The sequence below is a fragment of the Petromyzon marinus genome, chromosome 35, assembly GCF_048934315.1.
Source record: "Petromyzon marinus isolate PM22_M1 ecotype Great Lakes invasive population chromosome 35, UKy_Petmar_22M1.pri1.0, whole genome shotgun sequence".
Taxonomy (NCBI): domain Eukaryota; kingdom Metazoa; phylum Chordata; class Hyperoartia; order Petromyzontiformes; family Petromyzontidae; genus Petromyzon; species Petromyzon marinus.
The window spans coordinates 2,478,907-2,502,467 of NC_133701.1; the positions used below are offsets into that span (position 1 = coordinate 2,478,907).

At 50.2% G+C, this 23,561-nt stretch overlaps 1 long non-coding RNA gene across 1 annotated transcript in view; it reads right to left on the bottom strand.

Annotated features, from left to right (window-relative positions):
- The window catches only part of LOC142929809 (uncharacterized), a 68,819-nt gene that overhangs the window by 41,980 nt on the left and 3,278 nt on the right, over positions 1-23,561 (bottom strand). The gene's annotated exons all lie outside the window — the stretch shown is intronic.

Below are 23,561 nucleotides of genomic sequence, written 5' to 3' on the forward strand. Positions count from 1 at the left end.
CAAAGCGAACCGACCCACGCGCGAGCGCGCCCGTCGCCCTCCAACCAATGTTCAACAAATGGCGGGCAGGGAGAGAGAGAAAAACAAACCCCGTCGCAAACGTCGAGGCACCGAGTCGTGCGGGAGACACCGTGGCCCACTTAATTTGAGTTCGGTCCAAATAATAAGCAACACTTGCCATGTGTGCGTGTGTGTGGTAGTGCAGCGGTTAGCGCTGCGCAGAGCTCTTAACCCCGGCGACTCGTATGTGCGTATGTTTAACTTCTTTCGCACCGTACGTGGCCAACCGCGCTAAGCCGATTTAGAATTCCCACTCACGACCCCAACGGCGGGGGATATTATTTGAACTCGTCCTAGGCCTCTGCCCTAGGGACGCCTCAGCCTCACATGAGCAGCTGGTGCGGTGTGTGAATGTAGTGACTCAACTCGGAGCCAGTTAGACTTGGAGGCACTTCTTTAATTTCACAAGCACCATCGGGATAACACTCCCTACGTGGGTGCACACTATTATTATTATTACTAAGACCGTCTATTGTGGGTGGCACTACTTAGTTAGAACAGTTGGTAGGCCGTCTGACGGGCAGCGCCCCATGATGGTGAAGACGAAGACGAAGAGATGGTGACGACGAGGAGATTGTGACTACGATGATCTTGAGCAGAACGACGGGGATCCCACTTTCAGCGACACCCACGAGGTCCCTCGCTCCGCCCCGGCCACGCCCCCCTTCTGGAACCTACCAGCGGGTTCCCGGGGCTTCCCGATGGGCCCCCTCTGTGACCTTTCCCCTTTAGATGTCCCCCTCTCGTGTCTATCGTGGCCTGCTGACGTGAGTACTGCCGTACACCGCAGTTCCACTTTGTCGCCAGCAGCCGGCGCGATACCACTACATAAACATTAGCACTGGGGAGACAAAGGCGGTCGGGCGTGGTTTCGGCCACTCTACACGTACGCTGTGCCCAAACCTTCACAGATACTCGTTAACAGCACTTTCCCCGACAGTCTGTTAAAGGTTATACGCGGCAGCTTTGTCTTTGTAGCGGCAAAGATGGTCCTCATCACTTTAACTCTGTCCGTAGCAAGCGGCGCCACCAACTCAGCGGTTTTGTCGCCGGATCGAGTAATTCCCGGGGTTTCCCTAGAGACGTCTAAGATGCATGCTCAAGTGACAAACCGAGCCACTTTCCGGGGGGTGAGGACATACCCCGACTTAGGAGCGATTCCAGACAATGTTTGTATTCAGGATCATGTAAGCCTGGCTCTGGTGAGACACCGAATGTTAAACCCTGCCCAGAGATTGCTCGCGTTGAACCGATGCTACTGAGATCACACGCATTCCCATTTCGCCGTGTGGCTGATGGAATGTGAAAAAAAACAATTTGTACGCCTCCAAAAAACATTTCTTTTTTTCTCATGTGGAGGGACATCTACGTGAAGGACGCGTAGTGGCTATTTATTTATTGTGTTACTTAAATCCTCCCCAACGATGCTAAGGTTTGTTCATCATAAGTACAATACTTGGCAAGGTATCGAGCTGACATCATGATTGCAGGTGCGTATTAAGGACCCTCGTATCCGTGCACTGTGTGGGGTACTTAGCGAATTGCCTATTGACATTATTGACGACTTAAAAGGTCCAACGACTCGTCAAGGGTGGCTCGGCGAGGCCGCTGCACCAAAGAGCGGTGCTGACGTCACACGAGACGTGCTGACGTCACAATGCAACGCCAACGACGCGCGACCTGCTCTGAGCACATGGTGGGGACGCGGGAAAGTCGAAGTTCGCTGCTTTAAGAAAGTAATTAACACGATAGCGAGTGTCACAACTGACAACCGAAAGGAAAACGAAATCAATATCAGTATATATTCTTCCGAGGCTCCATGTCTGCTCGCAAAAGCACGAAGTGTGGTCGTGCCGGGAAGCAAAGGGAAGCGTAGAGGGCCGGCACTTTGGAGAGCAGCGCTTCTGGAAAAATCATCGGTCTCTGTGCCTCTAATGGGAGACGGCCGCGCAAAGCGGCTGATTATTTTCAACACTCTCCGCGCGCAGCTATAAAGTTACAAAGGCCTCGTCCTTTGGGGGGGGGGGTGGATGCGGCGGGGGGAGGGCAGAAATAGAGAGAGAGTGCGGGGGGCTCGTGGGGCTGGCATGGCGAGATGAAGCGAGCGGCTCGCCGCTGCTGCTGCTGCTGCGTCTCGATGCGTGGATCGTTCGCGGCGCAGCTGCTGAGCGGATCTCGAGACGCGCTGTTCGCTGCCACGATGTCCGACGTTTCGCTCCACGCGCTGTGATGCTTCCTTACCTGCCTTCACCAACATGCACCGGCGGGGTCAAATAACAACATCACCCACGACCCCAAATATTTTGATTCTGAATTCAGTTCCAGAAGAAGGTGGAACGAATCGTTGGGATACCATGAGCAACACACATCGGGAGAGCTAACGCGACATCGTCCTGCTCATCTGCATCATCCTTCTCCTCTCATTCTGCACCGCCCCCGCCCCCCCCCCCCCCCCCCCCCACCATGAAGTGGCCCATCTCTGCAGAGTATAAAGAAGCACGGGTGAGAAATGCCATTTGGCAAGTAACGAAATTAACATTTCCATATGCAGCGTGACTCAGCCTCGCTTGCTGTTGAGCGAGACACCCACTTCAATTCATTCTTGCTGACGCCAGCGGCCGATGATAACACTGGGGACATTTTGCAAAATGTTCACGGGTAATCGTTCTTGTCTTCTTCTTTTTTGTTGTTGCTCGGAGAACACGCACGCGCTAAAACCATGCACGCGCGCCAAAACCCACATACGCGCGCCCGTTTTTGGCCAAACCGTGCGCGGTGGCTCTCTGCTCACCACCCCAGCGCACCGCATCACACATCTCGGTGCAATAGTCGTGCCTTTCAAGCCGAGCCAAAGCTTGTTTTTGCTTACATAAAGATGGCGCTTTTCTGGCACGAATCTGCCACTGAATGCACCATCATCACATTAATGCACATAAAGATAGACAATTATTTATATACAATGAGAAGAAATATACTTATATAATATCTGCAGTTGTTGAAAATGTAAAAACAGTGTGTACCACTTCCAAGGAGCTAATGAACATGGTGTAACAATCCCGGCGCTAAACGTCTGGCTTAGTCCATGAAATATTTAATGACTCGAAGGCCGAGGAAAGCTTGCACTGCATAACAATGGAATAATTGATCTCAGGATTTAAAAAAATGTTATGCATTTATAACTAGCTGTACCGAGGAACGTGCAAACATTCGCGAAAATTCTGCAGGAATATATTTTTCGCTGCCCTATTCCAATATTTAGTTTAAGTGGCTTTAGCGGTGGGCGTTTAATTTCTGTGAAGGCCGTCGAGGCGCCTGAGCCACGCTTGTTTATTTATATTCCTCGGTCACCACCGCAGGCCCGGCAGGCTCACCGTCGCGTTCACACCGATGGAATGTTCCAGGCCCACAGAGTCGATGGATGGCCCACTGTGCTCCGAGGGGCGCTTCAGTTTCCATGGAAGGAGTCTGGCAGTACTCAGAGTTTGGCCGAATAATTGATCTTTAGTCCAGATTCAGAAAGTCTTTGGGGGGGGGTGGGTGGGGGAGGGGGTTGGAGTGAGGGCGGGTGGAGTTAACGAGGATCGAGACCGAATGTGTGCCACCACGACCCAGCGTGTGGCCCCCCAAACGCCCCGAGCTCACATTGCCCCCTGGGTTCCCATGGGGAAGGAGGAGGCGACATAATCTGCACCTGCGATTATCACGGTTGGCTTACGTAGTTCAACAACATACATCACTCAACTCGCCGCTTCTCACGTTCTCTGCCCAAGGGCAGGTCCATGGCTGATGATCTCTCCATCCCATCATAACCCGCTCGCCCCCTCCGCCTCCCACGTCACATCGCCACACTCCACACTCGTGTTTTAGAGCCGTGCCGAGAGAAGGGCGGTAGTTGCCTTGCTCAGAAGTCGTTGTTTTAAAGGTGACACCGTCACCAGATGTAGGTTAACGTCGCGCTCGGCGCTCAACTTCTTTTATTCCAGTAAGTTAAACAACCGAAGGATTTCACAATTGGAATGACAGCTGTGTTTGGATGAAATCCATCACGCGCCGTAGCTCACTTGAACCTAAAATCTCATTCACTGCTCCTTCCAGGCGGCTAGACAACACAACGCAATGATTGTGCCGTTTATTTTAACAAGCAAAGCCTCACTGAGTCTCAGGACTGTTTTTTTCTTCGAAATGTTTGTCCAATTAGAGTAATGAAAGTTTGGCTAACGGGAGAAAACGAGATCACCCAGGGCAAGCGCACGCATAGTGAGGGCATTCAATACATTTGGTGTGTAGTACTGGCAAGTGCTGGCGACTTCGCAGCTCGAAGGGAATGTGGAGATTCACACATTTATTTTTATATTGTTTAGAATTATTCTTTTAATGTGAGCCTTGAGATCGTGTAAGTGTATGCGAGTCTGCGGCTCTCTGTGTAGGAACAAGAGTAGATGTGGGTTAAGGAAATGCGACCAGCCGACCGCACAATGCGATCAATTGCCCTTCTGGCAGAGAGGCAGTCGCGGGCGATCACCGCCTGCAGGGCGCCGGCTGCTCCATGCGGTGGACGATTGGCGCGTGCACTGTCGCGCGCGCGCGCGCGTGCATCGCGAGACTCGATGGCGCACGGAGAGGCCGCGCCGCTGCTTGGACCCTCGGGAGCCTCTGACGCGGCCGCCGTGACAGACCGCGCGTTTGTCCGCCACGAGGGCGGCAACGGTGAAAGCCACTCGTGCGCGGTATTCCGACAGACGTCAAGGGTCGATTCCGAGCCGCCACCGTCACCACTACCGTCACCACCGACCACCACCTGGCCAGCAGACACTTCGAACTGCAGAAGAGCCCACGGACACTGGCGCTGGATGGACGATGCACACAATTTGAGCAGATGTTGAAAGTCAAGTGGGATTTGTGCCTGGTTAGTTTTTGAATGGGTAACCACCGCCCGTGCTTGGGACATGTTGTAGGTGTGGGGCTGCGAGGTGTGGCCAGGAGGTGGCAGGGCTGAGTGTCACCCCCCCCCCTCCCCCGACCCCCCTGGCATGAGTGGAGGGGTCCCTCCGTTGGCCACCCGCACAAAGCCAAACGGCCATGAATGGAGGTGGCCTACCCTGTCAATGCAGGACCCTCCTGAAAAATAAATATATCTTCGGGGCCAGTGATGCGCTCTTTGGAAACATTTGTAACAATAAGAATGATTACCTCTGTGCAATATGGTTTGTATTCGTAGATATTGCATTTCAATACGATGTACAAACTAGTGGGACGCGCGTTACGGTGAGCAGGAGGTGCTTATGTAACGGGATAACTTGCTCGAAAATACAGCCGTAGGGAGAGTAGAAGGTGAGTGTCCTCAGATTGAATTAGGACAGAGGCAGGGAGCCAACAGCATGGATGGACGGGGCGTAGGGACATCAAGAGCACAGATCCAGCAACATGAAGAGAGCGACGTCCCACTGGGTGGAGGTTGACTCGAGGAGTAGGCGGATGTTATCAATTGCTTCAATAGCGACCACGTGAATGGGACTACAGCGAGATAACAGGGGAGAGGTAAGCGCTCGCGATCTAACCCAAAACACCTCTATTGCGGATGATATTGGTCGCGAAAGCCTATACGTGTTAAACTGACTGGCGAGTGTATGGTCGGATCTCTCAGTCAGCAAGTGCGATCTTGTCAATAATCTTGCACTGGATTGGGCGTTAATTAAAAAATTGGGATATTTGGGTGATGCAAGTTTAAGCTGCCATCACGCGAGTCGAGGAAGGGCCCACTCGCTCGGTTCGCGAACCCGGTGCCAGCTCGCTATTAAAGCGGCCGTGGGAACGCAACAGGGAGGAGGCATAAACCACTTGGACAGCAGCCCGGAGCTTAACGACGTAATTTTTTAATGAGACAGCACTGATTGTGAAGGACCGCTAATAGCTCTCCGCAGCCGCATGCTCCGGCTAGATGCGTTATTGGGCTAGCCACTCAAGGAGCGGGGAGGGAGAGACGCCGGACGAGCAGCTCGGCGTCGCTCGCAACTCCTCGTTGTGTGACCCAGGAGCTGACGAGGCTCCCGGCACGTCGGACGCGAAACGTCGGACATCATGCCCAACATCGCGCGTTACGACCGTAGCACAAACCCACCGCACGCATTAATCTGTACGTCGATTACAAAACAGAAAGCGGTGCAGTCGTAATTCCAACTATTCGCGCTCGATAATGTGTCAGCGTCAGGCCACTGCTGCAGGGCTCCCCGTGGCGACTCGGTGAAGGGGTTCGTTCTAACATACTTCGCCACTTTGGTCAATGCAAGTTGGTGATGGGGAAGGCCACCGAGAGAGGGGCAGGTAGGCCTGGCGCAGAGTTTACACGCCACTGATATTAGCAGCAGCTGGGAGTTAAGTTTGTTTGGCTAGTCGCGCTTTCAGATGCCCTGCTGGGGCCGTCTGAAACGCTCTACCTCCCGATATTAGGTAACCACTAGGGCTATGCACTTTTAAATCTAAATTGAAAGAAGTTCAACACCCATACAAGTTCAGGTACTTGCTGGGTGTCAGTGCAGCGTGCTAACCACTGCGCCTCCGCTCCCTCTGCCCTAATGATCAACACGAGTCTAATAAATCACATCTTGTCATGGTCTACGACTTCCCCGCACAACGCCATGCTTTCCGATAAACCGAAGCAGGGGATTCGTGGGTCCCCTGCGTGTGGACGGTGTACAAGGGGGTTGTGCTCAGCATCAACGGAACAAAAAATAATACCACGTGCTGCAATGATGCCGACGAGGCCCCCTCTTGCTTTTAAACCCCAGAAAGATCAACAACACAAAAACACTCCCCATTTCCCGACAGGAGCCCGAGTGTTTTCATGGCCCTACCTCTGACCGCTGCCCGGCACGGGGTTGTCCGTCTGAGAGGCGCCAAGTCGCGCCCACGAAAATATCCACCGACTCCCGTGATGGCAACAACTCGAGCAAAGCTCCCCTCTCGGTGTGTGTCATCAACTCCAGGGCTCACGGGAGGTCTGCGCGAGGTAGGGACCTGCGACGAGGAGCTTACAGACGCGGGCGATGCCGTAAGGGGCTTCAGGGTCCTGTGGGGGTGAGGTCTTTGAATTTTAGGGCGACAAAAAAAATGTATCTAACAGACTGCTTTTTAGTGCTTGAAATGTAATGATGTAGCCTTTGTGATAGCTTCTGCGGGTTATTTGATTATTGAAGCCACAGCATCGCTGTGTACTAACTGAAAATAATGCGCGAAATTTTGAACGGTTTTGTTGGTTTTAACTGTGATTCAGGTTGGAGATGCGTGAACCACATTAAAAAATAATAGTTCCTGAAGTAACCACGGTGAATAACAATGGGACGTTTCGGCATCGTAGGGCGTGGGTGGTGGAAAAATTCACTGAATATATAAACAGCCATCCCCGCAAAAGAAAACAATTTCAGCCCTGAACCCCTATTATACTTACTCCGGCACTGCCAGCGATCACGTGTGTGTAATACACGTGATCTCTGAACCACCCGTTTACAAAGACGAGCGGTGAGTGCTTCAGTGTTGAGATTCACCTCGATAAATAATGGCCAAGGGCAGGAAATTGACGAGATACCACGAGTTGATTTATTTGCCCCGGAACTTGTAAACACACACACACACACGTCTCCACTACTCATTAATATAACGTCTCAAAGGGCCGCTAATGTGTTTACTGGCGACATTTTAATTTGAAAAAATAATCTCTCCTTGCACTTAGAAAGCCCTAACTGAGGACTTTCAAATGTTCGTCTGCTCTGAAGAGATACATTTGTTTTGATAAGAGGACGAACGACGCTTCTGATAAGTGCTGCGGTGATATTGGCTGACTCAACCGCGGCTGTGAGAGAAATAAAAAATAAACAGTCGCGATTTCAAACCCCCCCCCCCCCCTCTCCACCACCACCACTACCAACCTCAGCTGTAAAAACAGTGGTTCTGGCATGACAACAAACGCAGGCAGGGTTCAAATATATATGCAGGCTAAACCGCACGCGCACACACACACAGGGGCCGCAGAGTATGGCTCGGAGCGCACGAGATGTGACGTCTTGTACAACACAACACGCACGCGCGCGCGCGCACTACGCTACGGAAAATGGCAACTTGACTTTGATCCTGCGGCTGCTGTTGACATCAATAAAAAACGAATAAACGATGCAATCATTCATCAATTAATCAATGGAAGAAAAATATAAATAAAACAGGCATATCAGTTCAAGAGAGAGGCGACAAATGGCTCTGTATAACAGTTAGTGTGGTTTTTTTCAAGGGGGGCTCGGTAGTTTGGGCATCCGAGGGTTCGGCCGGCACTGCTGAGAACCCTAGGTTCAACTCTGGGCTTTAGCCAGTAAACAAAAAATACTCCCGTCACGTAGAATTCGGTCACGCGCTTACTTCAGCCAAATTCCAGCTATGGGTATTCAAATACCAGCGTGGTCGTAATGCGACGAATAATTAATTACATCTGCAGCGAGAGGATGGCAAAGTGCTTCTCCCTAGAGTGTCAATAAGAGGTCAATTGAGATTTTCGGAAGTAGTCCTGTGATACCTACTTCCGCGGGCTGCTATTCCACACGAATGGTTGTTCTGCTATGTGAGAGTCCAAAATTGATTATCGGTGTCGTGGCATGACGTCCATAGCATGATAGAGGTGAACTTAAGGGGAGAAAACAATTGTGTATTTTTTCATGGATTTGTTTCAATGTTTATACCTTGCAATGTCTTCAAGTGACCACCCAAACCACTAGAGGCCATTACATTTACAACACAATTTAAATTAACGATCGAATATTGAGAACGATCCATGACCAAAATAATCGTGAGAGGTGTGATTCATTGCATCGTCTGTAGCGAGCGATACCTGAATCAATGCTGCGCTTCGTGGACCGCATCGCCCTTAATAGGTGCTCGCTGACAGCACTTTCCCCAACCTTCCATAAGGTTGGGTGGGGTGGGTGTGGGGGTGGTGCACGGATTATCTCCAAAAATATATCTTGCGTGCTCTCAGCTGAGAGAGAGCACACAAGCGATATCAGCTCTCCGAGTGGAGCGTCACCCCGCCCGTGCCCTGACGTAACCTTGGGCGGCTGCTGTGATTACAGCGGTACCCAGGGCGTCACTCGTGATTAGAGTCAAGAGATTCGCTCCGACGGCGTTGCTGCTGCTGCCGCTGCTGCCGCACGAGCGCAGCGCGGGCACAGCGCGTGAACCCATCCGTGAACCACGCGCCACGCTACGAACCCGACGACCCGAGTTCGATTCCCGCTCACGGCCACCACCGGTGACGATTATTTTAACCGGTCCTGGGCCTCCCCTAGGACGACTCAGCCTCAAGCGAGTAACTGCTGTGGTGTGTGAACATCCATCGCCATTGGGGAGACAAAGGCGGCCGGGCGTGGTGGATCCAAGTCCCGGGCGAAGCCGGGTAGTACAGCTAGTACTTAATAAATGCGTGTTGCCTCAAGTCAACCGCCTCAGTCGTCAGTCAAGACCACTACAAAAGTATTGAACTTTTTTTTATTATTTTACCTGGTAAGGTCCACTTAGATATATAGCTCTTTTCAGAAGCGACCTGGCCACAAAGAATAGCCCAAATGTTGTGGCTCATCATGGGGAAATGTATATCAGTCAAATACTCGAAACGCGTGATGTTGATTTTAAATGTGGAGGAACAAAAATCCACGCGAGCAGGGGGCAAACTACAAATATGTACAGCAGGCGGCAGGGTCGGGATCGAACCCACGGCCTCCTGTAAACCATGCGAGGTGGTTAACATCTCCTAGCCACCACGACGCCCTGTATCGCGACGCCAGAAGCACGTGACCGCGTGAGAGCTGCGCGCTCCTCGAGGAATGAACGTTCCGGTCGGGGGAGGGGGTGGCTCAAATCCCCCCGGGGGCTCACGCAGCCATCCTTCCCTGCGCGTTCACATCGACCACACAGCCTCCGCAAGAGACCCACAAAAAAACTGCGTGCCGGTGTGAAGTTAGCCCGGAAACCTAACGACGGTGATTATTTCCCCAAGGATCGGGGGGCTGAAAGAGCGATGCTGCAACGGGGGAAGGGGGGGGGGGGAGGCAGCTGAGGCGCGGGTGTGCGGATGAGCAATCGCGGAATCTTATCTGTGGCAAAAAAAATCACGTCGAATCAATTCCAATTATAGCAGCAGCCGTCATCGTGGGGTCTACTGGGGGAGGGGGGGGGGGTCCCTCAGTCTCCTTCGCCCCCCACCCCCCGCCTCCCCTCGCCCACCCCCACCTTCTTCCTTCAGCATCACTGCCTGCAGCGATCAGCGTGAATGTGTTGAAATTCATATGAGTTTGTTTTCTGAAAATATGAACAACCAATAACGGTACGTGGTGTATCGCATGCAGTCGCGTCCTCCAGTGAGGGAAAAAAGTATTTGATCCCCTGCTGATTTTGTACGTTTGCCCACTGACAAAGAAATGATCAGTCTATAATTTTAATGGTAGGTTTATTTGAACAATGAGAGACAGAATAACAACAAACAAATCCAGAAAAACGCATGTCAAAAATGTTATACATTGATTTGCATTTTAATGAGGGAAACAAGTATTTGACCCCCTCTCAATCAGAAATATTTCTGGCTCCCAGGTGTCTTTTATACAGGTAACGAGCTGAGATTAGGAGCACACTCTTAATCTCAGCTTGCTACCTGTATAAAAGACACCTGTCCAAAGAAGCAGTCAATCAATCATATTCCAAACTCTCCACCATGGCCAAGACCAAAGAGCTCTCCAAGGATGTCAGGGACAAGATTGTAGATCTACACAAGGCTGGAATGGGCTACAAGACCATTGCCATGTAGCTTGGTGAGAAGGTGACAACAGTTGGTGCGATTATTCGCATTCGGAAGATACACAAAAGAACTGTCAATCTCCCTCGGCCTGGGGCTCCATGCAAGATCTCACCTCGTGGAGTTGCAATGATCATGAGAACGGTGAGGAATCAGCCCAGAACTACACGGGAGGATCTTGTCAATGATCTCAAGGCAGCTGGGACCAAAGACACCAAGAAAACAATTGGTAACACACTATGCCGTGAAGGACTGAATTCCTGCACCGCCCGCAAGGTCCCCCTGCTCAAGAAAGCACATATACATGCCCGTCTGAAGTTTTGCCAACGAACATCTGAATGATTCAGAGGACAACTGGGTGAAAGTATTGTGGTCATATGAGACCAAAATTGAGCTCTTTGGCATCAACTCAACTCGCCGTGTTTGGAGGAGGAGGAGGAGGAATGCTGCCTATGACCCCAAGAATACCATCCCCACCGTCAAACATGGAGGTGGAAACATTATGCTTTGGGGGTGTTTTTCTGCTAAGGGGACAGGACAACTTCACCGCATCAAAGGAACGATGGACGGGGCCATGTACCGTCAAATCTTGGGTGAGAACCTCCTTCCCTCAGCCATTGAAAATGGGCCGTGGATGGGTATTCCAGCATGACCATGACCTAAAGCACACGGCCAAGGCACCAAAGGAGTGGCTCAAGAAAAAAGCACATTAAGGTCCTGGAGTGGCATAGCCAGTCTCCAGACCTTAATCCCATAGAAAATCTGTGGAGGGAGCTGAAGGTTCGAGTTGCCAAACGTCAGCCTCGAAACCTTACTGACTTGGAGAAGATCTGCAAAGAGGAGTGGGCCAAAATCCCCCCTGAGATGTGTGCAAACCTGGTGGCCAACTACAAGAAACGTCTGATCTCTGTGATTGCCAACAAGGGTTTTGCCACCAAGTACTAAGTCATGTTTTGCAGAGGGGTCAAATACTTATTTTTCTCATTAAAATGCAAATCAATTTATAACAATTTTGACATGCGTTTATCTGGATTTTTGTTGTTGTTATTCTGTCTCTCATTGTTCAAATAAACCTACCATTAAAATTATAGACTGATCATTTCTGTGTCAGTGGGCAAACGTACAAAATCAGCAGGGGATCAAATACCTTTTTCCCTCACTGTAATACGATTTTCGGAAATTCGATGAAAACCACGTTTCGGGTGGAAAGGTGGTGGTGGGGGTCAGGGCGTGGGAAAGAGAAGATTCTGAGCCACCGCGTGCACAGCCCGGGGTAACAATGGGATGACTCATAATTGAAAAGGCCTCCATTGGCCTATCTATGTAAAAATAGAACATTGGTCATAACAATGCTAATTATTTACTCCGGAAAGTCTCACCGAGTCTCAAGAGTGTGCTGCAGGGATTGGGATGTTTGGGCAGTTCCATGAAGTGAAAGTTTGGCAAATTGTGGCAGCAAACCGGAAAACGTGGAGATACCCCACCACGCGTACGAGGGGGGGTTACACTCAGCACCACCGTCTCCTGGACACTCGGCAGCCCCTGCCCTGACAACTGCTGGCAAGCCCTCGTGGTCGCCCATCCCTAGAACTAGCCAAGCGCAAGTCTGCTTAGCCAAAACAATGAGACAAGGGCGCATTTGGGGATGCTGTTGTGGTCAGGTTCCTTGGCCATACGACACCACCCTCCGTGTCCTCGGGACCAATATTACTCAGCAAGGTTTTGTCTCAGCAAGCGATCGCTCACCTGGCTGTTACCTGCGTCTCATCAGCAGCCGGACTGGTTAAACAAACACCGCCGGCAGATGTAACATGGTAGGCTTTCGGAAAACCAAGCACTCCCCGATTTGATATAAATTATTGGCAAGAACACTCCATATACATCCTACAGGACGTGGCCCTGTTCACAACCAAGACGCAAAAATATAATACTCGTGTCTAATGAGATTTATCTGCAAAGTTTTTGCGATATCTGTTACCGGGTACATTTTAACGTGAAATAATTTACTGTCACAGGAGCCTCGCTGCTCTAATCCTGGCGTGACCCTAATTATCTCTGAGCTGCGTTGGATTTATCGCTCGCCCGACGTCGAGTTCCCAAAATATCCCGGGCGGGCTCCCTGCTGGGCCGCGATAGCTCTCATGCCAGCCAGCCCCTCGCCGGGCCCTCTCCTCCATCATCAGCACTAAATCACGGCCGCGAGAATGCGCTCAAACATTAACGCACGGGACACAATAATTTTACGGCATAGTAGTAACATATCAATCTCACTCATAGAAATCCAAGAGCAATCTCATAGCCATCTCATTGCAATCCCATTGCAATCTCAAAGCCACGCTCGCGTACAGAAGTCGTGACTGTGGGCCGGGTGAGCCTTGCCACCTATCCAGGGTTTCCCAGGGACGTCGTCTTTTTCAGTCAGCTATCCTTCTGTCTGACTTTCCGGGAAAATAAAAGGCCCTAATTTTGGCGGTTGTGTAATAATAATAATGATGCATTACTGAATACAATTCGTTTCCAAATAGTTCACCCCTCTTCCAGTATTCCTCAGATATTCTTCTCCCCATGATATGTCCCTGCTTCTCAGAGGTGGCAACCCTTGCCACGGGGGAGGGGCGCGGTGCGGCCCGCGGAGGGAGCGGTGGGATAAAAAAAAGGGAGCGAGTCCTTTGTTGCGAAAATCACTGTTCATGGAGAGCTCTGATCGAGGGTGGCCGTGACCCCCCCGTCGGATGAAACGCGTGCCTCCTCCTCCCCTTTGCTCCCGCTCACCGTAATCGCGATGGCGTAATGAGCGCTGATGATACCGCCGTGGTAATCCCCCCCCCCCTACCGTGGAGCCACGCTGCCTCTGGGCCACGGCCGCTCGAGCACGGACCTCTGATTGCGTCGTCAGCACGGCAGCGAAACGGAAACGCTTGACGCCCGCTGAGCGCCCCCTTTGTCAAAAAAATAATTATCGTGTTGAATTTGCGCGTTTGTTGGTGCCGTGCCGAGGAGCTGAGTTTGCCGCGGGGGCGATGAGGAGGCGATGCGTTTCCACGGCAATGCCCTCCTGCTGCTGCTGCTGCGCGTTGCAGCTGCTCCGAGCTGCTCAACGCATAAAAGGGTGAGAGCTGGGGCCGCGGCTGGGTGGTTAGTAGGGTAGCGGCGGTTCTCAACTGGTGGAAGGGACAGCCCTTCGATCCGGAAGGGGGGTGGGTTAGGGGGTTGGTGAGTGCAGGCTGCGGCGTGATTCACGTGCAGTAGAAATCTCAAATATACTAAACTATGATTTTTACCAGTAAGGCCTATTGAGCTATGTAGTTCTATTTCGATTTAAAGCTTTCGTGACTGCAGGGATTCATCTTCTTGGTTCTTTCGGTAAAGTCACGTAGAATGGAAATAAAATAATACAAATAAAACGTTATAAAATAAAATTCTGACGACGTTTCGGCCACAACACAAGTAGCCTTCTTCAGGTGAAGGAACATAACTGTCGGGACGACAGCGCTTCAATGAACGCTGCTAAGCTTCGCAGAGTCTATTAAGCTAGGTGGGAGGAGCAGAGTGCCTTGACAAATGAGTTTACATATCAACAGGAGAATTTAGCATTGAAATAGCTGTGTTAAAGTGTTGGATTAGCAGGGTGTTAAAGTCAGAAATTAGCATGTAACTGGGAGATTAGCATGATGTTAATGTGAGGGATTTACATATAACTGGTCACGGAAATAGCTATGTTAAAGTCAGAGTTTACATATCAACAGATGCATTTAGTATATTGACGCTAAAGGACTGCAACTACCCAACTATCATACAATAAACCGATGTGAAAAAACTAAGTATAAACTACATCAATATAATAAATGTACTCAATATATTCTTCAATAAGTTGAGCTATTAACATAAAGTAACTGGGTATACACTACACTAAATAATGGATACCATATAGTAAACTGATAAGAAACTAAAATATAAACTACATCAATGTTATCAATAAACTCAATATACTTTCCAATCAGCTGAGCTACTAACAATAAGTCGTTATACATTACAATTCTATGACGAAAAAAGGGTGGCGGTTTTTTCTTTTCAACGTTAGCACCACGGACAGCGACGAGCTTTGTTCAGACGGACGAGTCCATCTATGCGTTACAACTATGTTATAAACTAGACTACTATACATTGCAATGTTATACCTTACAATCTAAACTACATTGTATAATATCGTATACACAGCCCAAAGTAAGCTCTAACATTATGCATTATATGGATATGTCTCCAACTAAACTTTTTTCTACATTACACGACTATACACCGTAATATACACTGCCATAGACAAACCCACCCTTGAATTATACAATGCGTTACTATACACTACCCTATACTTTAGACTGTAAAATATTAGACTTGTAATATTACACTATGTATTATTCTACCAACCCTACTATACAATTACGATACTATATATTGCCTTATTAATTATGTTCAACTTTACACTGTTATACTATTTATTATTATACAACATGCTATAAACCATACCATTGACCGAGCACTCTGACTTTAACATAGCTATTTCCGTGACCAGTCACATGCTAATCCCTCACATTAACATCATGCTAATCTCCCAGTTACATGCTAATTTCTGACTTTAACACCCTGCTAATCCAACACTTTAACACAGCTATTTCAATGCTAAATTCTCCTGTTGATATGTAAACTCCTTAGTCAAGGCGCTCTGCTCCTCCCACCTAGCTTAAAAGACGCTGCGAAGCTCAGCAGTGTTCATTGAAGCGCTGTCGTCCCGACAGTTCTGTTCCTTCACCTGAAGAAGGCTACTTGTGTTGTGGCCGAAACGTCGTGAGAATTTTATTTTATTATGTTTTATTTTTATTATTTTATTTCCATTCTACGTGGTGACTTTACCGAAAGAACCAAGAAGACTATGTAGTTCTCTTTTAGAAGTGTCCTGGCCACAAATGGTAGCTCATCACTTGGACATGTATAGCAGCCAAATATTCTAAATGCGTGTTTCTAAATGTGGAGTGGGGAAACACATCGGAGGACCCGAGGAAAAATCCACCCGACCACGGCGGAAAGAGAGAGACGCGCAAACTGCAAATCGACAGCAGCAGGCGTCAGGGGCGGGATCGAACCCACGACGTCCTGTACACCAGGCGAGGTAGTCAACATCTGCGAGCCACCCCGAGAACGTCAGCGCCACGGTGCGCCGACAAAACACAAATCCCACTCGGTCGTCTGCAAATCCTGGGGGCGCGCCAGGTTGGGTTTTCCACTGCAGTGGTCGAGCCCGTGGCACTGACGTCACAGGCAATGTGGGTCGATGACGCGGTGACGCACACACTCGCAAACGACTGGCGAGGAGGGTGGGGGGGGCATTCCAACAATGTTGATAGCCACTGGGTCAGGGTCTGGTTCGTTCGTTAGGGTTACAAAATTTAAAACAGTTTTTTTTGTGCGTGTTTAATTTCTCGTCTTTCTGCCTCACATATGGAGCTTCGCGAACAATATTATCCATAATAGAGGTGTGTGGGTTAAATCGCGTAAATATATAAATGCTTCGTTATACCCGACCCCCACTCGACACAGTCAATTAGCACGCTTTGTCACGTAAACAAAACGTGGCAAGTCGTTACGAGTACAGCACGCCGGTGTGTTGGTGAGTAAACCCACAACGTTTATAATGCGAGCACGACGTTTTGCCGGTAAGTACAACCAGCCTCATCAGGCGACAGCCACAGTTGTGGAGAAATCCTCCTGTTTCGGTATTCTTGTCCTTCCCCCGCACATCCGAAAAGCACGGTCGGCTACGTCATGTGCGAAAGACGTTCAACACACCGACGCACGTGCATACAGAAGTAGAGTCAGGGTCCTGGTTGGCCGGAGTGTCGGCGCTGCGATCGAGGTCAACGCTAGAATTGGTCGGCAAGCCTCTGAGTGTTCGGACAAGTGTCCGCTGAACAGATCGGGGTGCATCCCCTGCAAGTCTGTCCCTCTCACCCCCGCCATTGCCAGGCGATGGCTCTGTCGCGTTCCTCTCCGCTCGTCAGCATCCCCTGCTCCCCGCGCTCAGCCTCACGGTACAAAGCAACGCCGCCGTCGCTGCACGGGGCTCTTCCACTCGAGCGGTCCCAGCCTTGAGATTCCATGGAGACTTTTTACGCCTGGCATGTAAGTTCACCGCCGCAAATGGGTTTCCATGGACGTGCGCATTCGTGTCAAATTGTTCGTGAATCACTCACAATGCATCCGCAATGCAGCAATGCCGCCGCCGTTCAATCGAACGGCAAATGTTGAAGGCACATCATTGTCCGCTGGGCACAAGCCTCGCCCGCATGCTCGGGCGGATGGTACCATACGTCACGTTAAAGTAATAGATTAATTACAATTCCCATCATAACTCGTTAACAATGCCGCATCTCGCGCGGATCGGAGCGACGGGGGCCACAGACGCCGAGCCACGGGAAACACGGACCGCGATGATGGATATGAAATGCCCCCGTGACGCACGCCTCGGCCATGCAACATGAATGTGGCCTCTGCCCCGTCTCAGCCTCCAGGGTCCAAAACCACACCACGACCTCCGCCCATGGGTGTCACGTGACTGTGGCGGGTGTAATCCGTGTACAAGTGAAGGTGGGTGGGGGGGCATGAGAAGAGAGGGGGGGCTATACGGAATGGATAAACGCGAGGCCGTGCGTTTTTCAGTGATGTATAAATAATGCGGGTGGGGGGAGAGGGGGGGTGGATCAAATCATCGCGTTCCTCGTGGAGGAGCTATAGCCGAGCAAGCTCCGTTTGACACGACCTTAGATCTCTCGCCTCGGATCACAGAGCAGCCCTGTAACTACTCAACGCCCTCGTAGTGTCTCGTCCTTCCAACCGCACCTCCGATTAGCGCGGTCGGCGGCGTACGGTGCGTAACAAGTTCAACGTGCATATGTAAATACGTTGTATGAATCGTCACGACTCCGCCCGCGGGGTCGTGGTTCGCATCAGGTATATCGACGTTTGTAGCGCCTCCAGTGAGCTCATGAAGGACAACACGTGTCGTACATGGCTGAGCACACGAATGGGTGCGTGCGTCGCAAGTACAAGGATCGATTCGAGTCGGCGCGTCGTTACGCGCGGCTTACGAGGATCCAGAGCTTTGTCCCCTCCCCCGGCTCCATCGCGTCTCACGGCCGAGCCGAGCCGTTTTGAACGGCAATTGGCACATTTGTAAAGCACTGCAGATCGTGATTTTATTTCAACGTAAAGAGCCAGGTGGTTGTTCAGCGGTAGAGTGAGCAGCTCGCAAATCAGACGGCTGCGGCTTCAAATCCATCATCCATCCGGGGTCGATAAAATTAGTATCGCTTTGTAGGGAAGTCAATGGTGGTTACCCTGTGAAGAGCCTCGCCCCCGCCATGTGAACGTGGAATGGCCACCACTGTCCCAGGGCTGTAAACAAGAGATGTAAACTGCCTGAATGTCCCTGTGGGCAGGAAATCGCGATGATTGTTTGACTATTGATAATACATAATTGTTGTTGTTAACAATTATGTTAACAACAACAATTACGTCAATTGTCCCACAGCCGCTCCTGTCAACAGACACAAATAACAACAAAACACTGACATTCGTCAATAACACCATGGTGAGTGGGGGGGGGCATAAAAATATATAACAGCCAGTATATAATAGGTCACGTTTCCGGAAATAATCCTTGTTCACAGCACAGAGAGAGAGAAAGGCGAGGGAGGTTTAGAGCCACCGTGCTCTGTGGTGGAGCGGGCGAAGGCCTCTCTCTCTCGTCAACATCCCCTCGGTGTGGGTGACCAGCTGCCTCGGGGTCTAAAACACCGCTCGCTCGCAGGAGCTGCGTCCAGCGTGCGGGATGGAGCGAGATGGAGAGGGTGAGATGGAGAGAGCGAGAGGAAGAGAGTGAGCGAGACGGCGAGAGATGACGAGAGAGCGAGATGGAGAGGGTGAGATGGAGAGAGCGAGCGAGACGGCGAGAGAGCGAAATGGAGAGAGTGAGATGGAGAGAGCGAGCGAGATGGAGAGAGAACGAGAGGGTGAGATGGAGAGAGCGAGATGGAGAGAGCGAGATGGAGAGGATGAGATGGAGAGAGCGAGCGAGTGAGATGGCGAGAGAGCGAGATGGAGAGAGCGAGATGGAGAGAGCGAGATGGAGAGGGTGAGATGGAGAGGGCGAGCGAGTGAGATGGCGAGAGAGCGAGATGGAGAGAGCGAGATGGAGAGGGTGAGATGGAGAGAGCGAGCGAGTGAGATGGCGAGAGAGCGAGATGGAGAGAGCGAGATGGAGAGAGCGAGATGGAGAGGGTGAGATGGAGAGGGCGAGCGAGTGAGATGGCGAGAGAGCGAGATGGAGAGAGCGAGATGGAGAGAGCGAGCGAGTGAGATGGCGAGAGATGGAGAGCGCGAGCGAGATGGAGAGGGTGAGATGGAGAGAGCGAGCGAGATGGAGAGAGCGAGATGGAGAGAGAACGAGAGGGAGAGAGCGAGCGAGTGAGATGGCGAGAGATGGAGAGCCGTGGCTAAACGGCGCAAGTCGCGGCGCGCCGAATCAAAGCCGGAGAAATGTTTTAATGAAAGACAAATTCCACGGTGGCCGCTGGGCTCACGAAACCCGGGATGATGTGAGGTCATAATTAAATCATGCGCTCTATAAATACCCCCACCCATTGGCACGGTGGGCGGGGTTGTGCTGTGAGCCATGCGGGGTGGAGGGAGGTCAACGGGGGACTTGGCCAGACTGAGCCAGGGCCACGGAGTGGCCACTGTGATCAATAAATAATAATAACAATAACAACAATCGTCATCGTCGCTTTAATTCTCGTCATCTATTCCTTAGCCGCAGTGGATGACGCCTGGTGGTCGATTCTGTCATCTTTTCCTGTTCCTCCCCCACAATTTAGTGACCACAAAACCAACATTCTTTAGTTAGCCAGTAAAGCCGCAGTGTAACGGTGGCTTGGTGATCAGATAGCGTGCGTGTAAACAATAACCAGGCGGCTAAAACGCGACAAGTTGACACAGTGGGGAGCACAGATGGTGCATCTGCCTGTCATCTTAGTAAAATAAACCCACGGCACCTGCTGGGTCCGTTCTGTGACCTCCTGCCAGCGGGCCCTCGACACTTCACGTGGCATCAAAGTGCACCTCAGCATGCAACAAACGCCGTGGTGACGTCACCGCCACTTAGTGGTGAGCGGTTGCTGTTGTTGTTGATGTCGTGTAAACAATAGCAATGTCAGCTATTTAGCCAGGAGAGACTGACCACTGAGGAATTGGTTCCAGGTTAACGTCAAGCACCATTGCCGTCTCATTTGTGAACGTGATCCACTGACTCCACGAACTGGGATCGCAGTTCTGTATCCTGTGCGTGGCTCTGTAACATCATTGCAGACATCGTCACCTAAGCATCATCATTATTTACGCGACAAACATCATCAATTGGTTGTGTCGGGTGGTGGCGGGTTTAACGACGCATTTATATTTACGCGATATAACCCAAAAAAAACTTTATTATGGATCATTAGAGACTCGCTCAAGTATACTAACTCGTTTCACCAGCTAGTCACCCTGAAGAACTCTCACTGAGACTCAACCCTCTCGTTCGGGAGAGTCCTGCTACATTGAGATGCTTGGCCAATGCACTGATGAGTGTTTCGAATGTGGGAGGAAAGTGGAGCACTTGAAGACGTCCAATCGTACACGCGAGTAGAAGGCACTTCAAGCTCCGCACAGGTAGATCTATGAATACAGAGTGTTGTTCCACCATCTCCTGGTCACCTCGCAGGCCAAGCCTATAACACTTGCTATTCAAAGGCAAGCCCCTTGCATTCAACTACGATTCCTCCTCACGTGCCCCGTGTACCCACATACATTCAACTATACTATTGTATGTGTGTATGTTGAACTTTTTTCGCACCGTGCGTGTAGCCAAACGTGCTAATCGGAGGTGCGGAGAAGGTCGACAAACAAAGACAAAAGGCAGGTAACGCGTCCGTGTACCGCCATACAAAGTACCATGGCAACACTTGGGGATGTAAACACTGCCCCCCTTTGCTGCCCATCTGCAGAGTGAAAGAAATAAATCAAAGACCCGCGGACCACGTGGAGAACCCATGGAGATCATTGAAAGAGACAGGTACCAGCTGTTGGAACGATATTCGCTGAGCCGTTCACCAAAGCGTTTACAGAGCAAACCTTTACGATGCCTCAATCGCTCTTCTATTCAAAAGACGGTTACAAATATACAGGGTACTTCAAAAGAAATGTGAACACTTCTGAGAATTTGCAACAACACCACAAGCAATGTGCTGCCTCCGGGCTCTGGAGATCACCTGGAGAAGATTCCAGGCGTGCGTTGAAAATGATGGAGAACAAGTGGGGACTCTTTGATGACTTTTTGATGCTATTAACATGACATTTGTTATCATCTTACAGTGTATTATCAGTTCTTTTTCCGATAAAGATAGTCCCATATAAGTGTTAACATTTTGTTAAGCACCGTGTATGCAAAGCAACTAAGGGGACAAGAAATGCATCTTTCACCAGATCTGTTCCTCTACTTAACGAAATGAAACGAGTTTTTTTTTACATAAACACAATGGGCAACACCCGGCCTTCTGAAAATCCCTGATTGTTTTGTGTCACGTAAAAAAAACCTACCGACCCTGCAGGCTCCTATCACACATCCTAATGTATAAACACCCAGGTCTGTGGTTCTGTCATTCTGACATTCTGTGACTAACGCGGCACGGATTGGTTGAAGTGCATCACGTGACCGGGACCAAGCAGCCAACCAATGCTTGGCGGGGCTATAGAGGGGCGGGTGAAATAAAATTATCGACTTCAAAACATAATACAATTCAAAATATGTTTCATTTTAAAACTTCAAAACGGAGCATTGGGTACTTGCGTGAATTTGTCGTTCGTGTGCAATGTTTTCGTGACATTCCTGGCCGAAGGCCGCAAATGGTTGTGAGGGGCGCCACAGGCACTCCCGAACAACCCCTAGTTTGATTTATATTAATAAAGTTGTTAACGAAGATTTATTAGGAAAGTGAAATGAACAATGTATAAGTCAAGAACAATAGCCAGGTGAGGAAATGATAGAGATATAGGAATAGGTTTCTCCACCACTGGCCACACTTTCAAGTAGATTCTAGAAAAGACTGCTGAACAACCAAGTACCGTTGACAATGGCTTTGGAAAGCTGTGAAATGGCAGTTCCACACCTCCGATTAGCACGGTTGGCTACGCACGGTGCGAAAGAAGTTCAACATGCATACTACCTACATTTGACTCGGTGTAAATTTTTATATCTCTATCTTACTGACAAACCAAGGGCCAAAATGAAAAAAAAACATGAATAAATGTTGACAAGGATTGAATGGCTGCGATGATATGGCGCAGCAACGCGAGGATACGTTTTACGAAGATTGATATGGAGAGGTCTCATCTAGGACTTTGTCAAAGCGCTTCACAAGAATTGCATGGTACATGAGTATTGGCTGATGGGGAAAAGGGATGGAGTGTGAGTGTTGGGGAGGGGGAGGATGGAAAGGAAGGGTGATGGTAGGGAGAGGGAGGTGCGAGGAAGGAGAAGGGGGGGGATGGTTAAGGTTTTTGGGATGCGGACAGGAAGTATTCGAGGGATACGCTGTTGATAACGCCATGAACGTATACACGGCTAATACGTTACAGCAATCTCACTTGTGGTATTGATAGACGTCAATATACAGTGTTATAACTACAACGTATACTCTTTGGTTCTTTCGGTAAAGTGACGTTGGTATACAACAAAATAAATCACGACGTTTCGGGCGCAACTCAAGCGTCCATCATCAGGTGGGAAAGCATGGTCTGCTGCTGACGCAGACTGTTTCAAAAGGTTAACTACAACTTACTAAGCGAGCTTGCAAAGTTTGAACCCATGCAAACGGGAGTAACACAACAATCGCGGACAACACAAATTCGCCAAACGATGCAGGATACTTGGTGGAGACAACTCGCAGGCACTCGCCACATCGGGGCATCCAATTCGGTGGAACAATTATTGAAGACGGACCTGGATCACGGCGATGGAATGAGTAAAGGGGAGCGAGATGAAGTCCGTTGGGGCGTTCAGCGAAACACCGAACTTGACTAAACACGGCCACGTTCACCACGCGACCCGGAGGGGAACATTTTCAATCATTGCAAACAGAAGCCACGCCCTGATGAAGTTGCCTGCCAGCGATGACTCCGGCTGCATCTGTTCGCAGTGGAAATCCCTGGATTTGAACCACGGGATTTCATCGCAACGTCTGTCTTCCGTCGGGCGACGGAATTTGTGTTTGTTGTGGACGTGTCTGCGTGTTGTTTTATGCAAACGGTGCGCATCTGTGAGACGTCGACACCGTCGCCAAACGCAGACATCAACATCTGTAAGGGCACGCCACCCTCCCCCGCCCACTATCCGTCTTCCAGAAAGCAGAGCCTCTCTCGCACGACAGTGAAACGGACGGTCACCTCAGAATCGTCATCAAATTTAGACTGGAGGAGTGCGATGAGCTATAAATCTCATTTTTCACAGACGTCCACCTCGCACGCCAACGCCCTAGGCTCGGCCACCACATGGAGCGCATTGCAGCAACGCATTGTAAGAACGCATTGCAGC